At 37.5% G+C, this 22,887-nt stretch overlaps 1 protein-coding gene across 4 annotated transcripts in view; it reads left to right on the top strand.

Annotated features, from left to right (window-relative positions):
- The window catches only part of ANO4 (anoctamin 4), a 227,228-nt gene that overhangs the window by 72,353 nt on the left and 131,988 nt on the right, over window positions 1-22,887 (top strand). Inside the window, exon 2 of one of the 4 annotated variants that reach the window (XM_072036108.1) lies at window positions 5,914-5,988. The exons of the other annotated variants lie outside the window; for them this stretch is intronic. The gene's annotated coding sequence lies outside the window, so the exon portion shown is untranslated. The remainder of the gene's footprint in view (window positions 1-5,913; window positions 5,989-22,887) is intronic. 4 annotated transcript variants of the gene reach the window in all.

Raw genomic sequence — 22,887 nt, 5'->3', positions numbered from 1 at the left:
ATAATCAAACAAAACACTAAAGGACATAAAATTTTGTATTTCTTTTTCAGGTAAGGGCCAAAGGCTATGATGACTTTAACCAAATAATAATAATAAAAGGTTACTATATAATAAGACAGTAACCAAATAATAATAATAATAGATTACTATATAATAACAGTAATTGTCTGTGTCTTGTGCTAGGAAAACACGGATTTATTAAGATAGAATCTTTGCAATGACAATTTGGAATCCAGCCAGACCAACCTAGACTTTCACGGAGAACAGAAAAGAAAAATAAGATTTTTGTGCCTTCACTGAGAGTCATGACATGCATTCTGTGAGATATCACAATGTCATTTGAGTGCTTTGGATATTTCCATCAGGTTCCCATAAATATACTAGGTGAGTGTTCAACTGCTCCACATGTGTGAGTATTGTCACTGGTGATGTGATTGGGGACTTTGCAACCCACATCACACTGATACCAAGTACAGTAAAATAAAGCACTGAGTGAACAAAATGTAATGAAAAAAATGTAATGCAGACAAATAATGTTTGCCATTGAGGTAGGACAGGAACCTGTACTGTATCCATGAGACTTTCCGAGGCTTAGTCATTTTATACTGAAGTTGGTATTTATGAGTTCATTTCCTGACATTTTATACCTTTTATCTCCTTCACCTCTGATAGTGTTTAGATAGGTATATTTCCCTCAGTTTATCTTAAAGAGAAGAAAGCTTTTCCACATTATACAACAAAAATAAGAAATACATAACATAGTATGACTGCAAACAAAATTAAAAGTCAGTGTATTTAGGGAATTTGCTATAAAAAGAAGATGCAAAAGAGCTGACCTCTTTCATGCTTTCCTCACACATGAAACAAACAAAAGAAAATATGTTTTCAATACGAATAGTGTGCTATCTTTTTTTGGTAATGGAATATATCTGATTCTTCAGTTTAGTTGCTAACTAGCTGACCATTAGAAAAGCAATAAAGAGAATTAGGAAATAAATCACTGATATTCTTTGACCATCAAAAGAAAAACTATGTGTTGAGAGTGAAAGATTAAGTTTGAAGTAAAAGATATAAAGATTCACCCAGGCTCTAGATTGTCAGAATATGCTAATATTTGATTGCTATTGTGCTTTTAATAGATTGTGAGTGAAGTGCGGATGCTAAAGAAGCACGAAATCTTGACAAGAGTTTGCATGGTGGTGCTTCTAAATGCCCTTTTTCAGTTTTGTGGTTTTGGCATACTGTGTGTTATTTATATCCATTACCTGTGGCCCAGAGTGTTGCTGCTCTGCCCCACAGAAGATGCTCCACTTCAGCACTCTGCTACACATCTCTCCTAACCCTGCAGGGCAACAGCTGAGTTGCAGCTTGACTTTATTCACTTGTTAGCTTGTTCACTTGCTGCCCTGGCTCCACTCAGCCTTTTTATATTTTATTAGTTTAGGTAAGTATAGCTATACATTGCATGTTTCTCTGCCTTGAATTTACTTTTATTTCATCTGGTTACTCAACACTCTTGAATTGAAAGCACCTCTGGCATTCAAATCCAGCTGACTGACCAAGTGCAATACAAGTTAACAACCTCATAGGTAATCTTTTATCCTGCGTAGTTTCATTCCAAAGTGTTGCTATACCTTCCTTGTCATTAAATTTCCTTTTTTTATTATTATTTTTTTATTTTTTTAAAAAACAAATTGCAAGAGGGAATCCTGCAATATTGCTACATGTTACCACTGCCTCCAAGATCTTTCTTACCACGTTGTTCCCAAGGGAAATCAGGACTGTTAAAGCTGTTAGACTTAGAATATCATTATAACTGTATTTTGCAGAGATGGCAAGTATGAGTATTACTCTTGTAATAGTCATGATGATTTGTTAAATATATAAATATATTTTTAAAATAAATATATGTTAAATATATAAATAAGTATATTTATACACACACATACACAGTATGAGAAGGGAGAAAAATCCTTGTTCTGCACATTTCCTTTGGTTTGGTTTTCTGATTGATCTGCTATGGGTAGGACAGTCATTTTAGTAGACGTTTTTTATTCTTTAGTCAATTTTATGTCTCTCTCTCTCTCTCTTTCTCTCTCTCTCTCTCTCTCTTTCTCTCTCTCTCTCTCTTTTTTTTTTTTTTTTTAACCAGCTGGCTTTTTATTGCTTTCATTTAAAGAAATGTCAGTAGTGCAGGTTTTCTCTGGAGGCCAAGTGTTCCATCTCCAACATCTCCAGTTGTTTGAAGATAACTGCTGAATCAAATACATTGTGGTTGGAGTACTTGGAGCCTTGCAGTCAGGGAAATGTCTGGTACTAGTGTTTGTAACATTATAATATCTGAAATGTCACTAGTTTAAGCAACGAATGTGAAACATTTTAGATGGTTGTAAGACACCTAAATGGTTTCTTCCTGCAATGCCAGAGACTGCCATGGCATTTCTCTGACAAATAAGGGAGGTGCAGTTTTGGCCCCCAGGAATGAGCTGAGCAGAGAAGGCAGGGATGAGAGCACAGAGCAGAAGCCATGAATTAAAACCACTGAAATTTGACCCATGCTTTGTCAATCCAGGATTGCTTTTCTAGGAAAGAGAGACAGTTCACAGTAAAAGGGCAAACTGAAAAGATATCTTTCTGAGGTAGTTTAGGGTAAAGTAAAAGGTGCAAGGCAAGAGGAATGTAGTCATAAGTGGATGACAGAGGCTGTTGTATGCACACAGGAAGCATGAAAGAGAGCAAGACTACAGTCGGGAGAGAAAATTGAAAGGCTTTTTGTATGATGAACATACAAAATGTTATTTCCTGTTGTTTGGTGCAGCAACACTGGCAGACAATAAAGAATTATTTAGGCAAAGCAAAACTAGAAAAAAACTGCAAATCCCTAGTGGGACACAACAAAATAACGTTAATGGACAGCATGATGGTAGATGAAATTCTAAGAAGATAGACCCAAAACTAGGTATGTGGTGGGAGAAATAATTTGAATTATTTACAAGATGCAAAGTGTTAACCTGACTATAATTAGTCAACTCCTTTGAAAGTACTTTAAAGCAAGATTTTCCTGGGTTATTATTTCTTTTGCTTTTTAAATAAGAATTTTACCTTTACTATGAGGAACCTTTGCTTTTAAAATGTTAGGAAGAAGTTGATATTTAAATGAGGACTCTGCACTGAATTGGATAAATCTGGCCTTTTACAATAACTGATGCATTAGGTAAACCCGCACGCAAATTGGTGTGCAATATACAGAAACCTGAAGGTGTAAACCATTTAGCTGTTGTAGAATCCTAGCCAAAAAAGTACTGGTTAAATCCTCATTTATATCTTTCAACCAGTATAAACTATCAGCAAGTAACCAGAGTGACAGCATTGTCACGGAATTCCTGGCATCCTGCAGCTGAAATCCACAAATGAATACAATATTCATCTTTTTTTTCTATATCTTTGTGATTGTGGAGGAACACATTCTGGTGTTAAGAGTTTTCTGACTCTAGCCAACAGCATCCTGAAACACACTGGAAAGAAAATAGTAGCAGTTTCTGATCTTCCTTGCTTTCTGCTGCAGCCTGAGATAGAAACATTTTGCATGGATTCATTACGTAACGATTTTCCTGCATTCCAAGATTGCGCTGTCACTGTGTGCCACCACGCAGACTGGAGAACAGACCTCAGTCCTATGTTACACCAGTCCCAACAGTGCTATTTCCCAGCTGTTAGAGCAGAAGTAAGCATTTGCTTTCATTAAACACTATACCTAACTATCATTTGGCATACTGGAATATTTGTGAATGGCGTACAGTTTACCACCTGCTGGAGCATTTTTTCTGAGTACTGATTTTAAAATGTAATTAATAGATAATTTTAATGGGTGCAATTGCAAGTGGTGCAATTACATGAGGACGTTTTTGTTTTGTTTGGGAGTAAATTCTTTTTACTATGAAACCTGCATTCATATTTTTGGCAGTTAGGTTTTGTTTGTACCTTGGAATAAGACTAAAACAGTGGATTAAATCCACAGTGTATTTCACTGCTGCTTTCACAATGACAACTTCATTTCCAGTGTAATCTAAAATGCTTTCTATAATTATATGATGTCTTGTAAATAAGCCATCTCCAGAAGGCTTTAGAGAATTATAAGATAACTGAAGCAATGTACAGTACAGAAAATAGTGCTGCAAAGACATTGTGCTGCAGTTGAACAAATGAAAGCAGATTAATTAAAAGATCAAAGATAGAGGAAATGGAGAAAAGTATGGTTTAAGGGAACAGAAAGGAGATGGAGAGTAAGTGTAAGGAAGTGGGGATCTTTTTAGAAAGAAGTTAAATCTTTGAGGGACCAATGAGATTGGGTGGGGAAGACGGGGCAAGCTCCTCCAAGTTCCTCCAGCTGCTGAAAAAGCCTAAGCAGCCCCAGAGATGACTCAGGGTGGGCTGAAATTTAGCAAAGATGGAGTCGAAGTGCCAAAAAGCAGTGCTGGCTCCTGGCAGAGGTACCCCTGGCATCTGCTGAGAGCTACGGGAGAGAGCAAACAGCTTTGCTCTTTTGGTGTTGATGCTTGCAGCCTGGAAAGGCAGCCTGGCCACTGCTGGTGAGGCAAGGGGAGATAAAGCAGCAAGACTTGAGGCTAAGAATTCTTCTCAGAAATGAGGTGTTACTTCACTCTGCCATTCTCAGAGCAGCAGATCCCATCTCTCACCATTTTGGGAGGGTTTTGGCCCTGCCCTGGCCCAGCCCAGCATCACATTAGGGATGATGGCATCAATCTGGAGCCAGGGCTGCACAGCATTGTCACCAATTCAATGCAATGTCTCTGATACATGCGACAACTCTTTTTTTTGTGTGTGTGTGTTGGGAGTGGTTAACGAGCTCCCAGAGTGACACAAACAACTTCACTTTTTAAACCGTATTACTTGTGACTGAGCTGGTTAACAGGAGGGGGAATCATTAACAGGAAGACCAGGTCCTCTTCTGGGAAATGTGACTACTTGCCACAGTGGCCATTTGCCTGTGATTTATCACTTTCTTTTTTCTTTGTAAAAAACATGGTTTGACATTATTATACCATTAGCATGAAGTAGGTCAGTACGAAACCATAAATGTCTGCATACAGAGCAAATTACAGAGTGTCAGTGGTACTACGTGATCTATTACAATGTGACATTGCTTATGGCATAACTCTGCTGAGGAAAAATGACTCTTCAGGAATGAAAAATGATTAATAAGCTCTCAGACTACAAGTGAAATTTCTTAACAAAACATATGTCATCATAGCCAAGGATTTTGCTTTTTTTGAGGCTTCCCTGTATTTGTGGGGAAGGGAACCTCCCCCTTTCAGCTTTGAAGGTGGGTGACTTTCACAGGCAGATATTTAAGTGAGACACATTATCAGATATTCACCTTTGTGTTTTTTTTTTTTGTTGTTGTTGTTTGTTTTGTTTTGTTTATTATTATTATTATTATATTTTCTAAGTAGTATTGCAGGATTGTGCAGTATCATTAAAATGAATAAATGCTTAATATGAAAAAAGTTATTACTCTCTCTGTCATTATACATTGCAAGTTGTTTTATTTAGTATAAAATCATTGTAGCTCCAGAACTGATAGATGCATGACTAAAGTTTAAGGCTGCATACATACTTTTTATTATCTTATAATACATTAGCAACCAAAAAAAAAAAAAAGCAGGGCAGGAAAACTTTTATTTTATGAAAAGCCTGGAGAAGAAAAGTTAAAACTAGACATCATTAAGAGTGAATGATTACACAAGTGGAACTCAGAAGGGAAAATAAAAAATGTTTTTGAAACCTTGAGCTCATTTTTTTTTTTTTTTTGTTAATGACTTCACTATTCCTTGTATTGAGAATATATAGAAATAATGTTTTAATCTTTTTTTTTTTTTTTTTTTTTTTCAGCAAGGAAAGGAAAATCACTATGTTTCATGAGTCATGTAACAGCGGGCATCTGAATTAGCTATTTGCAGAGGTGCTGTAAGTATAGCTGCAGTGCTAGCTATGGAGACACATTAAGACTGATTGTTACTCAACCTGTGTTCTCTGCAAGACCTATTCCTCCCTCCAAGCATTGTGCAAGTTGCTACAGGTTTCCATTTTTGTTTTTGTCATTGCAAGGCAGTACTTATTTTTGCAAATGTTTTCTCTTTTTTTTGAGGCCAGCAGTTGTTAGTGCCTTGCCTATCAGCCCATTCTACCTGGTAGGTTTCGTATTCCTCTAAAAAACCTCTCGCTAACCTCCCCGTTCTAGCTCCTGTCATTACAGGAGGTGGTAACATTCCTTCTCTTGTATTTGAGTTTGTCTACTGGGTTGCAGCTTCCCACTGGCCCTTCGTGGGTTTAAATTGCCTGTGTCAGATGAGCTGGCTCTAGTTTTACCTGATACATATATGCTACAGCCTATGCAACTACTTTGCAGTTGTCTTTCCTTTCATCTCCATCTTTTTCCTGCACTAAGAGCCATCTCCTAGTTCCAGCATTTTAGAGTGTTGCTTTTTTTTTTTGTCCACACAAAAGACTTGGACTGATGTATCTGCGTGTCATGGCCTCCATCCTTTGTTCTCTTGCTGTGATGGTCTGTCTGCCCAGCCGGCACTCCTTGGCTGTCCCTGAAGTGTATGCTTCACAGCCCAGCACACCTCCCAGCCCACTGGTGGCCTCACTTCTCTGGCTTGTACTGGGCTGCTCTGCAGAGCTGGGGAGGTTGCAGTAGAGTGGTCCCACTTTAAAAGATGTTGGTGCCTTCCCACCTGTCTTGCCCTTGCCACTAAGCTCTTTTTAATTGGTGAATATCCAGGTGATGTGTATTTCTCTCTGAAGTCAAACTGCTTTACTGTGTTTATTCTAACTTTTCTTTTGAACTTAATGTGATGGTAAACTTAATGTGATGGTAAACCAGCCGCCTTCCATTTACATACAGTAATACTAGTGAAAGGATCACAGGCCATTTGCATAGCCTGTGTCTCAGAACGTGGAAGAGTCATCTGCTGTGATTACATGCTGCCTATCACTGAAAGTGAACAGATCTCCTCTGTGTTCTCCCAGAGTGATGAATCCCACTCTGATCTGTTCCTCAGCATCCACTGTATGAGGCAGGCATGTATTCAAGCCCCAGGACTGGTATCCTGATATTCAACTTTGCTTTTCTCTGCCCTTCCATGAGAAGTGTTGTTCATCTCATGCTGTCATCCCTCAGTTCTACTGGGACAATATGGAATTCCCCTCAGATAGAATCCGGACTCAGATGGGGACCACATCTCTTACCTGTCAGCAGGAGGTGCAAGGAGTTACATTTGCACATTGCAGTATGCCTAAACAGAAAAATTGCCTGTGAATGATTTTGGAGCACCCATAATAATTCTTCTTTTCAACATTCCTGAACTGTCTTCATCCTTCAGTCATTTATTGCAGGAGGCTTTATTGATGTGGCAACATAGAAAGTATGTGCTATTCGGTATTTCCGCTAGCATTAAGCATTAGGGACCATCTTGTTTTTAGTCTATATAACTGCTTCTGTTTTTTCAGGTCTGATATCATGTATTCTAGGCTGCTGGGACTGCTTGAAGGCTGCTGTGGTTATGTCGCATGCTCCTTGGTGCAGTTGTGGATGGTCCACAGGCCATCTCTTCACTAATCACTAATTAATCCTGTAGTAATATGCTAAGATTACTGTTTTACTTATTTCTTTACTTATCCAGTCAAATGTCTGTTCCCAGACTTGGGCTATCTCCACCGGTCACCAGCTTTCACCAGCTGCCTTGAGCACCCTCAGGATCTGCTAAGCTGTATGAAGCTTCATCACAGTTTCTCCTACAAGAGCATTCCTTGCTGAAATGTTGCTTGGTTCAGTTCACACCACCTCTAGACCCTGGTTGATGTTTGCCACAAATCAGAGTCAACAATACTTTAGACCTCTCCATCAAAAACACCGAGGAAGCTTATCACCTCCATTATGCCAAGATTTCTTGATGCCACAGGCAGTGGATAATATTGCCTTAGGTTAAATGGGTTCCCGTGTCCTTCACAGGTACTAAATTGGAATTATTCCTTCCTACAGGAATTTGTAGTCAGTGCTTTTGTCCATGGGTCTGTGGAGGCTCCTGCCAGAGGGTTTTCTCCCTCATACTAGGCTGGTGTTTGTTTCAGTTAGGCACATTTTCATCACGGTCAGTCCAGTTACTTTTTCAATGACTCCTCTGTGGGTAACATAATCAGGTGTTTCAGGAAGCTTGGAGCTGTACAGAGGGAAACCAGATAATTTATTGCTCAAGCTCTGAGCATGCAGCACCTTGGGAACATCATGTGCAGTCCTCTCCCAGTACTACTCTCCGACCTTGGCTTACACTGCACTTCTGACATGCAGTGTGGAAAATGTCCCCAAAGTCTGCTTCTGAAGGCTCTGAACAGCAATGTCTGCTCTTTCATAGATATACTAGATGCCATACATTTATGTAGCAGTCACAGACTGCTGCTATGGCATATTAATAACCCTTGGCCACAGTTCTTCTGTCTAATGGTGTCACTTAGGAGTGCTGCAGGAGATTACATTGCAGTGACCCCCCCATCCAGCTGGAGCTGAATTGGTCATTGATCTCATACCAAAGCTGCAAATTTAGCAGCTGAATTGCTGGCAGCTTCATCTGGTAATGCAGGATACTGAGTCATTGAATTTGCTATATTCACACAGCAGCTCACTCTCATCTGGAAATGATGGGGAAGGTAAAACTGGACTGCATTGGAAGGGGGAAGACTGACCTGTTACTCTGCCCCATGATAACGAGAAAGGCCCTGGGTGAAGGGAGGAAGTTGTGTTTTCTTCTACCTTTCCAAGTAAATTCTTTTCTCATTTCTGATTTCTGGGATCTGTCAGTTAAAGCCTTATCTCTTTGTTCTGTGCTACTAGCACACATCATTTTGATCCAGTCCCAGGATAGCTCAGCTGGTCTTACTATCTGGAAACCTGTCTTGATGTTTAGATCTGTGTCTCTGCAGTGCCTTCTTGACAGCTGGAAACATCCAGAAAAGCTTTTCTGTCTAATTAAAAGAGTCCCTTACATTTCCAAGGCTACCTATAGCATTGAATTTCCAAGTTTGTAATGAAAGCATCTACTTCTCATGCCGTGTCTTCTCCTCTTTCTGAGAGGAGGGCAAAAAATACCCATTTTTTATTCCCATTCAGTGTAAGATCAGAAATTGTACAGAACGTTTACCATGTATTCATGTTTTGGATATTGTATTGGGCAGCTGTGTCTTCATTTGCTTCTTACCCTCATTTCCTAGGGAGCAAGCTCCTGGGAGGACCTCAGATGTGTTCTAAGAAGAGAAAGGAGATTACAACATGTATCTGAACTGACATATGTCTGCCCACGGTGGCCAAGGGATTTCTCTGGCTGGCTCTCCTGATATCTGACCCTGGAGCTTCCCTCCTGCCACCTCCCATGCCCGACTTCCAGTGTGCTAGGTTCCCTTGAAGTGCCTTTTTTTTTTTTTTTTTTTTTTTTTTTTTTTTTTGGTGCAGAGAAGCTGGTTGTAACATGTCAGTGTGAGCACAAAGGAAACATCAGCAGCTTGAGCAAGGTTGCTGGGAGGAAGAGTCAGCTAAGACCAGGGCATTTTCGTTTGGTTTATTTGGTTCATTTAGCCTTGGCTTAGATGAAAACCATGCTTCCAACTCCATGGATTCCTTCTCTTTCACAGCGTCAAGAATTAGCCAGTTTGGTTCTCCTTGCCAGTCAGCATTCTCCACAGTATGTTCATGTATTGCCTGCTTGTTCTGAATGCTGACACTATCCTAGTGAAGGACCAGAAAGGCAACAGTCAGTCATTTTAGCACTTAGTTACCAGATTACTTCATTTATAATCTCTTCAAAGACAACAGTACCGCTTAAATTAAGTTTTAAACTAAAACTTTCTTGGCATTATTATTTGTAAAACTTGGAACAAATTAAAAAATAGAGGATAGTTACAGAAAATGTGTTTGTTCATTTTTCATGTACTAGTTCAATTGAATGGCAAAGCTTGAACAGATCATCACTGGTTATATCCTTTCAGGATATCAACAGGCTAAAATCACTGTGTGAAGAGCTATGAAATAGCTTCCACTTTTTCTTCTGGCTGTTTGTGGTGGTTAGCTCCAAGTGTTGCAGGGGTCCCAGGCCAGCATGTAGGGCCTGATCAGTATCTCATTCACCTCTCCTTCACTGCCAGCTTATGCTGCTTGCTGAACCATCAATCCTGTCCTCTTTAAGGATTTTCTGCCTTCAAAGTGCTTTGTCTGCAAGCTGTGATTTTGAATTAATGCATAATCCAATGCCTGTTGCAGATATGATGTTGCCTTTCAAGTAGAGTGGGTGTTACAGGCTTCACTCACTAGTGCAAACTAGATCCCATCTAGTTTATATCCCCCCTAAGCCATGGTGTTTCCAAAGCCATTCACAAACACCCTAGGTAGGAAGAAATTGTTTTGCAGCTTCCTGAAGCTGAGTAAACAAGAAACAAATCATAGTCTAAGGAAGATGCTAGTTCAAGAAAATGAAACATCAAGAGGTGAAAAGAAACAAACAAAAGTACAAAGCACATGAACAATGTTTCAGTACTGTTCTCAGTTTGTTTACTTTACTCACAGACACAAATTTCATCTCAACTTTCACAAACATTTAATGGAGTGAGTTAGTTCCAGTGATTTTCAGTTTGTTTGGTTGGTTGGTTCTGAGCTAAACAGAAGCTTCTGTCAGCTTCATGGAAACCTCCATCCACTTCTCTGCTCCCAGGTGGAATTTGTAGGTAGCAGGCAAGAGCTAAACAGGTTTGTAGACCACTGAAAATTATATAGGATCATAGAGGATTATAGATTATAGAGGAATAATAGCAATACATAATGCTCCTCACCATCTCACCTCAGTGTCTTCCAGTGACACAGCATTTTTCAAGTCCAGTATGAACATTCATACCTTTAAATAAAGATAAACCAATAACTTAGAAGTTAGTCTGTGATGGTGCTGAGTAGCAAAACTGAGTATTGGCTGGAGTGATTTATCTCTCTTCCAGTGTCTCTCCATTCTACCATTTGTGTGCCCAACTTGTGTGCCCAGTACTGTGTGTGCTTAGTTCAAAAACATAGTGTTAGTAGCATGGAGTTGCTGATTATCTCTCTAAAAGGCTCTTCTTTGACAGACATAATTTCTTCAAGACAAATCAAAAAACTGAGCAATAAATTCTCAGAATGTTCTGTCTCTTGTGCCTTGGAGGAGTTAATATTTCAAATTTCTGCTTGGTTTTCACAGATCTCAACATTTTAGTTTCTGGGGCTTTGTAGACTTCAGAATTCTTGTGCTCTTTAAGCATGTGCTTTCACTTCTGTTGCATGAATGTACATTCCTGAAATGAACTTTTGATAGTACATTTGCATATATTTATCACTGAGTCAAAAGCTGTGTATGTGATTTCAGTGCTAGGAGCAAAATCTCTTTGATGAAAATCAGTAGATAGTATTCAGGATATGGTTGCTCTTGTTATTTATATTTATATTTATATTTGTATTTTTCCCTATCAACTGTATTTGGCAAAAGCTTGTTTTCTTACCTGTCTGGAATAATCTTGAGGAATCCTGGGTTTATTTCCATGAAATTAGAGGAAACTATCAATCTCTAAAGTTTTAAGATAGAGTTTCTAACATGTGGTCTGTATCTGTGGTTCTTAAAAAATCTTATTCAAGAATGAATATAGGGAATAGTTAGAGGTTTCATCTATTTGCTTTCTCCATAAAAGTTAGTGTGCAAAAGAGTGAACTTAACTCTTTATAACAGACAAAAATCTTGAGACACTTGTAGCAGTTTAACTGTTTGAACTTTGAACTCTATTTTTTTCCTTTCTCAGCAAAAAGGGTTTTTGTGTTTTAAACAGTATGCTGCAAAATACGGTTCTCTGGGACTTCTTGTACATTGAAACCAAACTGAACTTTCTTTGGGGAACAGGGAGTTACTGATAGGTGTGATCTTTCTCTGTATGAAAAAGCAAAATGACATGTACTGTTATACAACTGATTTAGGAGCACCATTGTCTCTCTAAAGGCTGGGGGTAGAGGTGATGCCTATTTCCTATCCAACTTTCGTTTATTTTATACTTGTAATTCTGGTGTCATGCAGTTAACAGTTTTTCCCCTAGATGCTATAATAGGTAAATATGAAGCGTAAGGATTTATTAAACATTATGGTTGGTGAAGATAAAGCAACAATAGTGCCTATTTGTGTGTTCTGCCATTTTATATTGGTGATTTGTTTCATTGTCTTGATGATCATTTGTTTAACTTTTTAAATTCATTTGCTATAACTTAGAATATTTTTTGTTTACTATGACTGGTGTAGTAGTAGATCAAGTAAAGTCTTTCCTGGGTAGTCATTCAAAGTAAAATGGGTGACACCCAGGCACTGAACCTCATGAGTTGCAGCATGTTTTTTTTTTTCTTGCCATTTAAACTGTAGCTTTAAGGTCAAACAAGTCTTTGAAAAAAATTATTTTGATTGTTTTAAAATCAACTTTGTCTATGTCAGAAATTTTAATTGTGCTTGTACAGATCTTTCTGTCTAGAAAAATAAAATATTAAACACATAATGAATAATGCAGCTGTCTCACAATAGTGTGAATAAGGAAGTCATAAACTGCCTGGGTATTGAACTGGCACAACATTTACTATTCTTTCTGGAGTGACAGCTTATGCAGGTACAAGTTGCATGATGTAATGTTGAGCATTATACATGTATATTCTTTTAGAATAGAAATGGTACTTTTCCATCTCCCACTGCAGGAGCAGGGCTGCATGCTCATCTGCTCCCTGCAGTAACAGAGCTGTGTGGAAAGCATAAGTTTAATGCAGCACTGTACTGAGGAGTCAATAGATGGAGACATCCATGTGAAATTGCATCTTGAGCCATGAAAAGAAAACTGAAGATACCTTAGGTAAAGAGTTGTTGATGACCTTTGCCTTCAAGACTCTTTAAAGATACACTTCTCTTCTCTCTCTTGTCATGCAATGATGCTATTTCAGTTGACTCTGCTACACTGCTTTTGCTGCTGAGCACCAGCTACCACTGCTATTCCCTCCTTACCTTCTCTCCTTCCTTTCATTAATATAACCTGGTCTGTTGGCTGCAGTTGGACCTCTAGAAGATGCTGTTTTTGTCCATCAGTTCTTTCTTCCATTAATATACTTTTCTTTCATTTTTAGGTAAAAATAAATGTTTCTAATGTTCTTGTTCAGTGAAAATGTCTCTGTTGCTGAAGTTTGAGTGGCACAGAGGCTATATCTTTTGGTCTTCCAGGCAGAGAGATTTTCATTCCCAGTTGCTTTGCAGAGGACTGAGCCTTAGTATGGAACATTTCTTCTTTAAATAAAAAACTTTAAAAGGGGAGAATTTCACTTTTAAAATTAATCACCATGGCAACCTTTACAGTGAATTTCCAAACATAGAAAGTTGCCTTCAAGAAGCATGGTTCTCTAAGAGAAAGGTGAGTTTTTACAGCTTCTAACAATGCTCCCAGAGAATATAAGATTTTACAGGAATCAGTTAGAGGGACTTCTACAGAGAGAAAGGAAAAGTTATATGATTGTGGTGGTTGTTTTTTTATTATTATTATTATTATTTAAAGAGTCTGCATGCTAACTAATTTCATCATAATGCTGGCTTAAAATAGACTTGGAGAACTAGATACAGCCTAGCAGTAATATATGTGATAAGATATTGCTAAATATCATCTAGGTAAATTTATAATTAACCATTTGCCAATGATTCTCTCATACATATAACAATATTTTTCCTAGTTTTGGACTGTCTTTTTATGCATATCCAAAATCTTACTAGCAAATACTAAATATTCATTTTTAAATTAAAAAATAAATAAAATATAATAATAAAAAGAATGTGAAGTAATAGAATAAGGGTGGGGGGAGGAGGTCATTCATGAATTAAAAGCAGAAAATCCCTCACACATTACAGTTCAGTGAAATGTAACTTTAGTATTCATCTCCATGTTCCTCCAATTTTCTCTCAGTACTCAGATGAATTATTTAATATCCCATTATCTGTGTATATTATATCCAAGGAACATGGAATTTCTTTTCCTACTGGAAACTCACCAGTGAAAATATTGTTGTGCATCATATGAAATCCTGACTTTTTCCCTGAAATGGGAACTCTGGTGTTTCATTGTGAAATCCTCTGTTTCATTCTGAATTGCAGTAAGAGCATTTTACAGTGAAACTTGCTATGTCCAAAGGTGTGAGACTTCTGGGAGAAGGAGCTAAAGAAACTCCATCTCAGTGAAGATTTCAGAGGATGGTACTGAGGCTGACGGACTGGTGAGAGACAGACAGTTTTAATCAAATTGCAAGTTTACCATGAGGAATGTTCCTAAAAAAAAAAATCCAGTCAGCTCTACTGAAAGTGAATATAACAATTGAAAAGTGTATGTAAGAATGGGGGAGTGTTCCTGCAGGGCACATAGGATGCAGGAGGGCAGGTCAGCAGAGGGGTGTCCTCATCTTCTTTCACACCATCTGGGAGCTTAACTGCAGGGTCTGGGCTGCCCACGCTGCTTACATCTGGAGCGGGCACAGTGGACTCTGGCCATGCGCTCACCACCAGGTTTTATTTAACTGTCTTGCTAAATACAAGTCTCTTGTTCTGTTATATTACACTGGTCTGGTCTTCAACATGGAGAAAACAAGGAGATTCTTCTGGGGTCAGGGCTGGGTGATGCTGTCAGTGCTCCAGATGTATTTCTCTTTGCAGTGCCTGTCTGGAGGAAATAATTCACAAAGAAGCTCCAAGCATGGAAAAGTTCAGAAAAGACTTAATTTCATTTTATTAATGTAACAAGTCATTTAAAAGTGACAGCCTTAAGTTCAATACCTCAGTAGTTCAATTAAAAGGAAATGCTGTTAAAAATAAGCTCAATTACTGGATTATTCATATTATGTAACATCTTTAGAAAAGTCTCACCTTTGCAGCAAAGTTAGCAGTAAAATTTGTTACCTGAAGTGTATGCTCTTTTAATACGTCTCTGCCACCATACAGTGATATTTTTAATTCATGTGAAATATGAGTAAGCAAAAGATTGCCTTTTTTTAATGGAGGATATCATCAGTGTGAGCTGAAAGGTTGTTTCTTCTTATATGTAAAAGTCTTATCAAGAACTTTATTTTAAAATCCAAAGTCAGCTGAAAGCCTGACAGGGTGTCTGGGCAGTGAGCAGCTCAGCAAGCAGTACATTTGCAAAATACCACTGAAGGCATGGGATTGTGTCTGTAAGAAAGCCAATTGCGGGTCATACCAAACGACTACAAGTTGAACAAGAGGGTTTCAGAAGAGAAATAATTGTCATGAATTACCATGACTGAGTTTCTGAAAAATTGGCTGAAAGGCTGACCTTAAGCAGGCTGTCAAATGCTTTCCTTCCTAATTGCTTCTGATTGATGGGATTATAGGTGGATCAAAATATTTCTCATACCATCCATCAGCATGTAGCAAAACCTAGAATATGCTGAGAAAGTTAGATTTGGAATTTGCAAGTATGAAAGATGCATTTTTATTTTCATGTTTTTAAATACAATATATGCTCATTTCTATAGAAAAGGTGAACATCAGTCTTTATGCATCATAAATAACAACTGTAACTAAGTAGAACTTTATTTTGTGCATTTACAGACTCTTGCACTTGTATAAATCAGAAGGAAAGTAGTCAGAGAATAATCATTATGCATGAATTAAGAACATTTATGGCCTATATTCACTGAATGGGAGCTTAGTGTCAGGGAGAGTTATCACTGAATTCTAAATTGTGGATATTCAGAGAGACTGGATTAAAGTAACTGCTTTGATTTATTTTATCTTATTTTTTTAATTGAGGATAATATATAGGACATTTTGATACAAGCAGTTATATTCAAAGAAGGGAAAATACAGGGCGCGAACAGACAAGAACACCAAGTATCTTAAGTACATTTGGACGGCGTTGTTTGAGGTTTAGGAGTTCTTATGACTCAACATTGTATTTGGTCTAATATTTAACTTCTGATGTACTTTCCCATAAAATGGGTTGTTAACTGAGAAAGCTGAGAAGAAAAAAAAGGCTCAAGATTGTAAACGATGGAATTTTCTTTATCTTGGTTGGTTTAGGTTTACTTTTTAAAAGACCGAGTAAAGATATATCATTAGAAAAAACATTATGTGGAAAAAAAAAAAAAAAAAAAGAATATAATAATGATTTTCTTACTATGGCTTGATTACTGAAAGAGATGTCACCAGTAGCCATAAAATGAATATCATGCTTAATTTTTAACAAGCAGAGATGTCACAGAAGGAGACTGAAAACATCATAAATATTGTCAGGAACTGAAACGAAATAGACTAACATATGATGTTCTTACTTGATATTCATTTTTCTCACAAAATTTCATCCCTTACCATTCTGATTCATCTATTTCTTTCACTCCTAAGCACATAATATACTTTATTGATTGAAGCATTAAAATCATCTTTGGAAATCTATTTCAAGACTGCAGTTAGTGCAGTTGGAATTATGACTGCTAGAACAGTCCTTTGTAAGCAGGCTCATATTGCTTTGTAAATGAAGAAAAATGTTGCTGTTTGGTGGTTAGCTCCTCATGCAAATTTAACAAGAATATCTCTTGTTAAAGTCCATCCCTTTCAGGACATAGATTTGTGATCATAAGAAAGATCATTTTGAAGAAAGAGATGAGTCCAGTGGGGTTTGCGATGTTTTAGTGCCATTTTGATTCTAGGGCTGATATCTAATACAAGGAGGTACATATTTCTCTTTCTTTCAGGGACTTTATAAGACAGCTTTCCACAGTTGTGTGTAACCAGACGTTAACTCGGGGACTGAATTAAGGGGTCCATGTTTGTGTGATGTATTTATTTTTTATTAGTGTTTTGCTTGCTTGTTTGTTTGTTTGTTTTAAAGAAGGGTTTTGCATTTGGAAGTCATTGATGTTATTTTGGGGTTTGTTAGGTGGTTTTTGCTTATCTTGTTTTGATTTTTTTGATTGTTATTTCCAATTGACCAGCAGGCCCTTCAGTATTTTTAGGTTTAAGTGCCCTACTGATGGATTTGACTATACTCTTGGTTTCTAAATACACTGCTGCCTCCTGTATTTGAGTTTTCTCTTTGTGGATGGTACCATCTTAGCAGCAGAGAACACAATCATACTTAACCACTCAGGTGCTGCATATTTTTCAAAGACTGCCCTGGTTAATGACACATTAGGCTCTTCTCTGAATTATTACTAGCAAGATTCATGACAAGGTATTTTTGGTGATGAAATTTCACCTTGTGGAATGTTCATAAGGATTGCATTCTACAGATCTGTTTAACTGCATGGTCTGGACTCAGAGAAATGGTATCTGTGAACAGGAGCAGTATTTCTTCCTTAACTATCTGCTTTCTTTGAATGCTCAAATGTTCAGCACCTGAGATATTCAGAGCAATTTAAGGATCATTCTCGGATTGGAATGTCCTGACGAAGATAATTTAGAAATGTTTATAAAGTTTGCTGCACATGTTTTGTGATTTATTTATTTATTTGTTTGTTACTTCTGTAGGGTAGGTGTTTTTTTAAATGAATCATCAGTAATGGGGCATTCGGTGTCAGAGGTACGAGTGAAGACAAGGAAGTTTTCTATGAATAATATTTGTGAATGTCCTTTCACTGATAAAAATGGCAGTCACAAAAGCTAACTCTAGGCACATGTTTCTTTTTACAGGTTCTCTTTATAATCAGATTTTTTCAGGTGGATTTAGAAAATTTATGTCTCTCCTGTGCCTTTCTTTAACCTTTAGAATTTAGGAATATACAACTAACTTCTTATATATGTTATGCATAACACACACCTTAAAGTCTGTCATACATTATGTGGTTTTCTGAATTGTTAATGTGTCAGAGAATTATTCACACATGAAAAAATGATGGGCCTTGCACTTGCACAAGCTTGTTATTCAGTAAATGTGTTACACTGACTGCCTTTTACATAAGAGAATCTGTATATTATAGACCTCACATCCTACTATGTAGTTACTGGATTTTTATTGCTTCCTAACATTTTTTCTGATCCTGCTATAAAGAGCTTCAGAAATTAAAATGATAGTGATCAGTAGAGCACTTTTTCACCATCTCCACTCTGCCAAGTTCAAACAATCATTATGTGATTACTGCTTTGTTTCAGAGTTTATTGGTCTTCCACCAGAAATATGATGTAGCTCAGAACAAAAATAAGTATGACCTACGCACTTTAGTCAATCCAGGTTGACATAAGTTGAGAACAATCAGTTGGATCCCTATGAAGAACGTGTGTACAAACATGGCAGGTTTACATACTCTTTTCAAGAGCATCTTGTTATTGTTAATTGCCTAGAGTCCTGCCAGAAAGATGAAATAGCAGATGAACACAGATTTTCACTGGCGTCTGCTGCACACTACAGCTGCCATCTCTTCTGGGGATCACCTTCACTTTATGACCATTTAGAAATCTTGGCACCATAGGCTTTATTGCAAACAAAATGGTTACTTGCCAAGAGAGTGTGCTGGAAATTAATGGTGCACGAGAGAAAAACATGCACCACACATGCCTCAACAATTTTTAGATAATTGGCCCTTGATAACCTTTTAGGGTTGAGGATATGTCCACAGTTCCCAGATGTTGTGAACAGCCTCTATGTCTACCAAGGACAGTCATTCCAGAGGGCAAAAACCCTCCTAGGCACTGGACTTAACCCAACACAGATGACCTATGTAGTTAGATATATCAGTCCAGATACAAATTTAGTTCAAATGTGTTTTATTCAAATGCATTTTATACAAAAGTGTTTTATTCAAATTCAACTTGCTGCAGGATAGGACACAAGATATTTTTTTTACCATCAGGAAGAGTTCATGGGGCTGGAGCTGTGTGAGGGTGGTTTCTACAAGTCAATGTGAATTCCCCTCATTTTCTCCATCCTTTCTTTCTACTGAAGCTGTGTAAGGGACCATGCTGTAGTACCCGAGAGTATGGATGGCACACCGGTCCTCTAAATGGGATGTAAAAAAGACAGTTAAATTAAGCCTAGTTACTGTGCTGAAAATTGTTACAGACTGCGCTGTGGAGGCAGACACACACATTCAGACATATCCTGAGCTATCGTTTTCCCCATCTGTGATGTCTTCTGGGTTTTTCCTGTTCCATAGATGATGTCTTAGATTGATTGTGCTGCTCTGCATTATAGAGAATATCCAATTAAATAAAATAAAATGAGGCTTACGATATTTGAAATGTAGCAGTTGGTATTCAGGCAGCATATTGTAATGTAAAAAGAGAGGAGAGGAGGGGGAAGGTGGGAGAGAAGTTGGGGGGGAGAGGGAGAGAGAGATTGAAAAAGAAGGCTCTGCTTTTAAAATCTACCTACACATGAAATATATCTGATGGTTAGTGCTTCACTTCTTTCTTTGGTCAGTAAAAAGCCTCTGGGACTTGTCTAGGTGTTTGGTTTCACTGGATATTGTGGTTTGCCCTGACGTTTGTACTGCCTATTAGAGCTGTGTGTGCTGTTACCTTTTACTGCTCTCATACAAGCAAAAGGCTAAAAATCAGTGCAGGCTGGCTTAAAGAGAATGTCCTTGATTTTAGAAACTCAGAGAAATAGGTAGTTGTGCATAAAGAAAACAATTTTGAACACAGCACTTAATATGAGTGAAAGTAAGTTTTAAATGATCTCAACACTGAGTCTATTTTTGGCAAGTAAATGTGGTGCATATGTAGTAAAATGAGTGAGATGAGTTACTGTATAGTTTCCAAATCAGTAAGTGCCACTTAAGAATACAGAGCCAATCTCCCAATTTCTTTTAAAACATAGATATTGCCTCAGAAAATGAAGAGCTGACACAATGTTATTTATTGTGACAGAAACAGAGATCTGAATCTGTTGGTTTCTGTATGAATTAATGGTAGTGAGGGTGGGTCAAAAGCCAGAACACCCAATCAACAGAAATTCTGATATTCTTGCTTTTTTTTCCTTTTTTTTTTTTTTTACTTTGAATCTCTTTTGAGCAATTTTGGAAGTCACTTTTGAACACATAGCTTAAAATATTTATATCAAAATTAGCTTCTAGGCAGATGAAATACTTCATATTGGTTGGACTACTTGTTTCACTGTATTTTGTTTTATTTTGTTGATGTGTTTTGCTTTCTGGTTTTAGTTTCTATGTTTCAAATTATTTCTTACTCTTTGTATATTACAGTAAAACATTAATTGATGATTGGTATTCCAGATGGTGTTTCAGTAATTGATATGATAATTGTTTTTTGGCTTGCTTGGAGATAACTGGTATTCTAATTAGTAATTTATATTCAATTTGATATGTTAGATTGCATTTTTCAAAGTAACAAGTCATTACAATATAGAAAGCCAAGATATTCCAGTCCAGATAGGGTCAGATTTATTTTCTAAACAAATTTTTGACAGCACAAACAGCAACATTTTTTTTTCCTTGATAAAATGACAAGTTTTTGATAAAATTGAGAAACAATTCTCTAAAAAGAGAAACAATCTACTGAAAACTTAGTTTTTGGTGTCTACCACATTTCAGGCATTTCAGGGCAAGGTGACCTTCTCACACCTATTTCCATATTAGAGCAAGCAAAGGAACTTTCTATTTATTTATTTATTTATTTATTACAAATTACTCTTACAAATGGTACATATGAGTGTATATACGGTTTTAATGCTGTTAAAAGTTACAGGTATTAAAAAAAAGTTACTGAAAAGTTACTAAAACAAAAAGAGTAAGAAAGACCTCAACACAGTGAAACCCAGAAGGAATTAAGTCAGTGAGAATGGTGACAAATGACACCGATGGCAGCTTGCTGGGAGAACTGATGTGTGGCATGTTTTACACACAATTGTTAGGCATATATCCTGACAGGCTTGAAAAATAAAAATAGAAGCTTATAGATACTTTTTATTTTATTTATTTTATTTTATTTTATTGTAGAGAGGAAATAAAAAATGAAACATTAGACAGAAATGTTAACACAAGAATTAGAAATGTAACAAACTAGACATCTTGGGAAGGAAAAAAAAAAAAAAAAAAAAAAAAAAAAAAAGAGGTTCCAAAGTTCCATTTACTCACTTGGGCTTGTAAGGTTTGCATAAGCAGCAGCTTGCATTCAGTACCATGGTCAGTAACTGAGGAAGTACAGGTGGAAGCAGCCCAGCTTCAGGGACATTAAGGGACATGAAGCTGCTCAGTTTAGCGGCTCCATGCACCTCTGAGCACTTGTTGTACGGTTATGCCCTCCAACAAGGAGTCCCATCATCACCCTCAAGTAAAGCATAGGTCCCTCCTGTAAGCTGCCCGCAGTGTAACCACAACAACCAAAGACAAGTCAAGAGCAACCAAAAAGAGCTTTCTATTCACTCAGCTACTCTATTTTCTTCATTCATGCCTAAAGACAACAAATAGTTTTTCGGCCTGTCATGCTGGCTATTAAAGTAGGACTTTTATGATTCTCTCCAAGGTATTTTCATGGCTTTATCCTGCCTCTCTTTGAGCCCTATGGGAATTTTTCAGTCATGGTAGATAATCACCATTGAATATGGTTGTTATAGTTTAATAAACTTGTTATTAAAGTATGTTATAATTTTTGTATACTTATTAAAGCTTGTTATACTTTAATAAACTACATTGAAGTCTATAAAAATAAGCCTTCTGATAATGGGCCTAAGGTAAGCATAAACTTTTTATTCGTTACGAATTTTTTTTTGTGCCGACAGAGTTAAATTAACACTGCCTCTGGATTGCAGGTATACCACAGGTAACGTAGCCACTTCTGTCAATGTGGGGTGAATAAGCTTTCCTGGCCTAAAGCATATTTGCAAGTGTAAACCTTTGTCCTTCTGGAGTCTGTGTCATTTTAGTTATTCTTTTCTAAATTGGTGCAGAGAAATCTGTGCAACCCCAGCGGGTACACAAGCTCTTTCTTCCTGGAGTCCTGGTTCTAGTTCAGACATCCTTTTGATCGCAGTTCAAAATATAAGTCTTAACACTGATAGTGACTGGCAGGCACAGGATGATGCCAGCCATCTAGTTGAAGGAGGGTAATTGAAAAAAAAAAATGCTCTGACAGGTAAAATGCCTTTGTGAAGGCATTTGCTGATACAGGATGGCTATACAGCAATGCTCTTATAGATGTGATAAATGTAAGACCTGGAAAGCAACTCTGGAAAAAGATGCAACTTGCCAATGAGAGAGGGAGCACAGTATTGTTCCCAGTAGCCTTTGCTTGACATGGGGACCTAGAGCAGGTTGGGTTAGGAAGGAGATCTGTGTACATCCGTGCACATGTACATGCCCATGTACATCCCCATGTACATCCATGTACATCCGTGTCTTGGGGCAAACAATGTTACAAGGGAAACAACAAAATTGGAAATGTATGTCAAAGTGTCACTGCGTAAACCCATGTTGAAGCCACAGCCTGAACATCATGTGTGTTGCTGGTCCTACTTTTTGAAACATTCTTCACGTATACTTCAGGTCCCCCCCCCGTTCTTAAGAAAGGAAGGGGACAGAGAAGGAATAGCCAGAGATGATAAGAGGTCCACAGCAAACTATCTGTGAGGTGTAACCATGTAAATTGAGTCTCCTAAGCTTGGGAATAGAAACAACAGACAACATGGAGCTCCGTAGTATCGTTAGTGGAACAGAGAGGGAAAAGGAAATAGTTTTTCATGATCTATCCCAATACAAGATTGAGGGTGACAGGTTCCAGACAAAGAAAAAGAGTTATTCCTTCAGATTGTATATTTAAGCTGTGTAGCTTC

The sequence above is a fragment of the Anas platyrhynchos genome, chromosome 1 (genome assembly GCF_047663525.1).
Source record: "Anas platyrhynchos isolate ZD024472 breed Pekin duck chromosome 1, IASCAAS_PekinDuck_T2T, whole genome shotgun sequence".
Lineage (NCBI taxonomy): Eukaryota > Metazoa > Chordata > Aves > Anseriformes > Anatidae > Anas > Anas platyrhynchos.
This window is presented reverse-complemented; position numbering and strand designations above follow the sequence as displayed.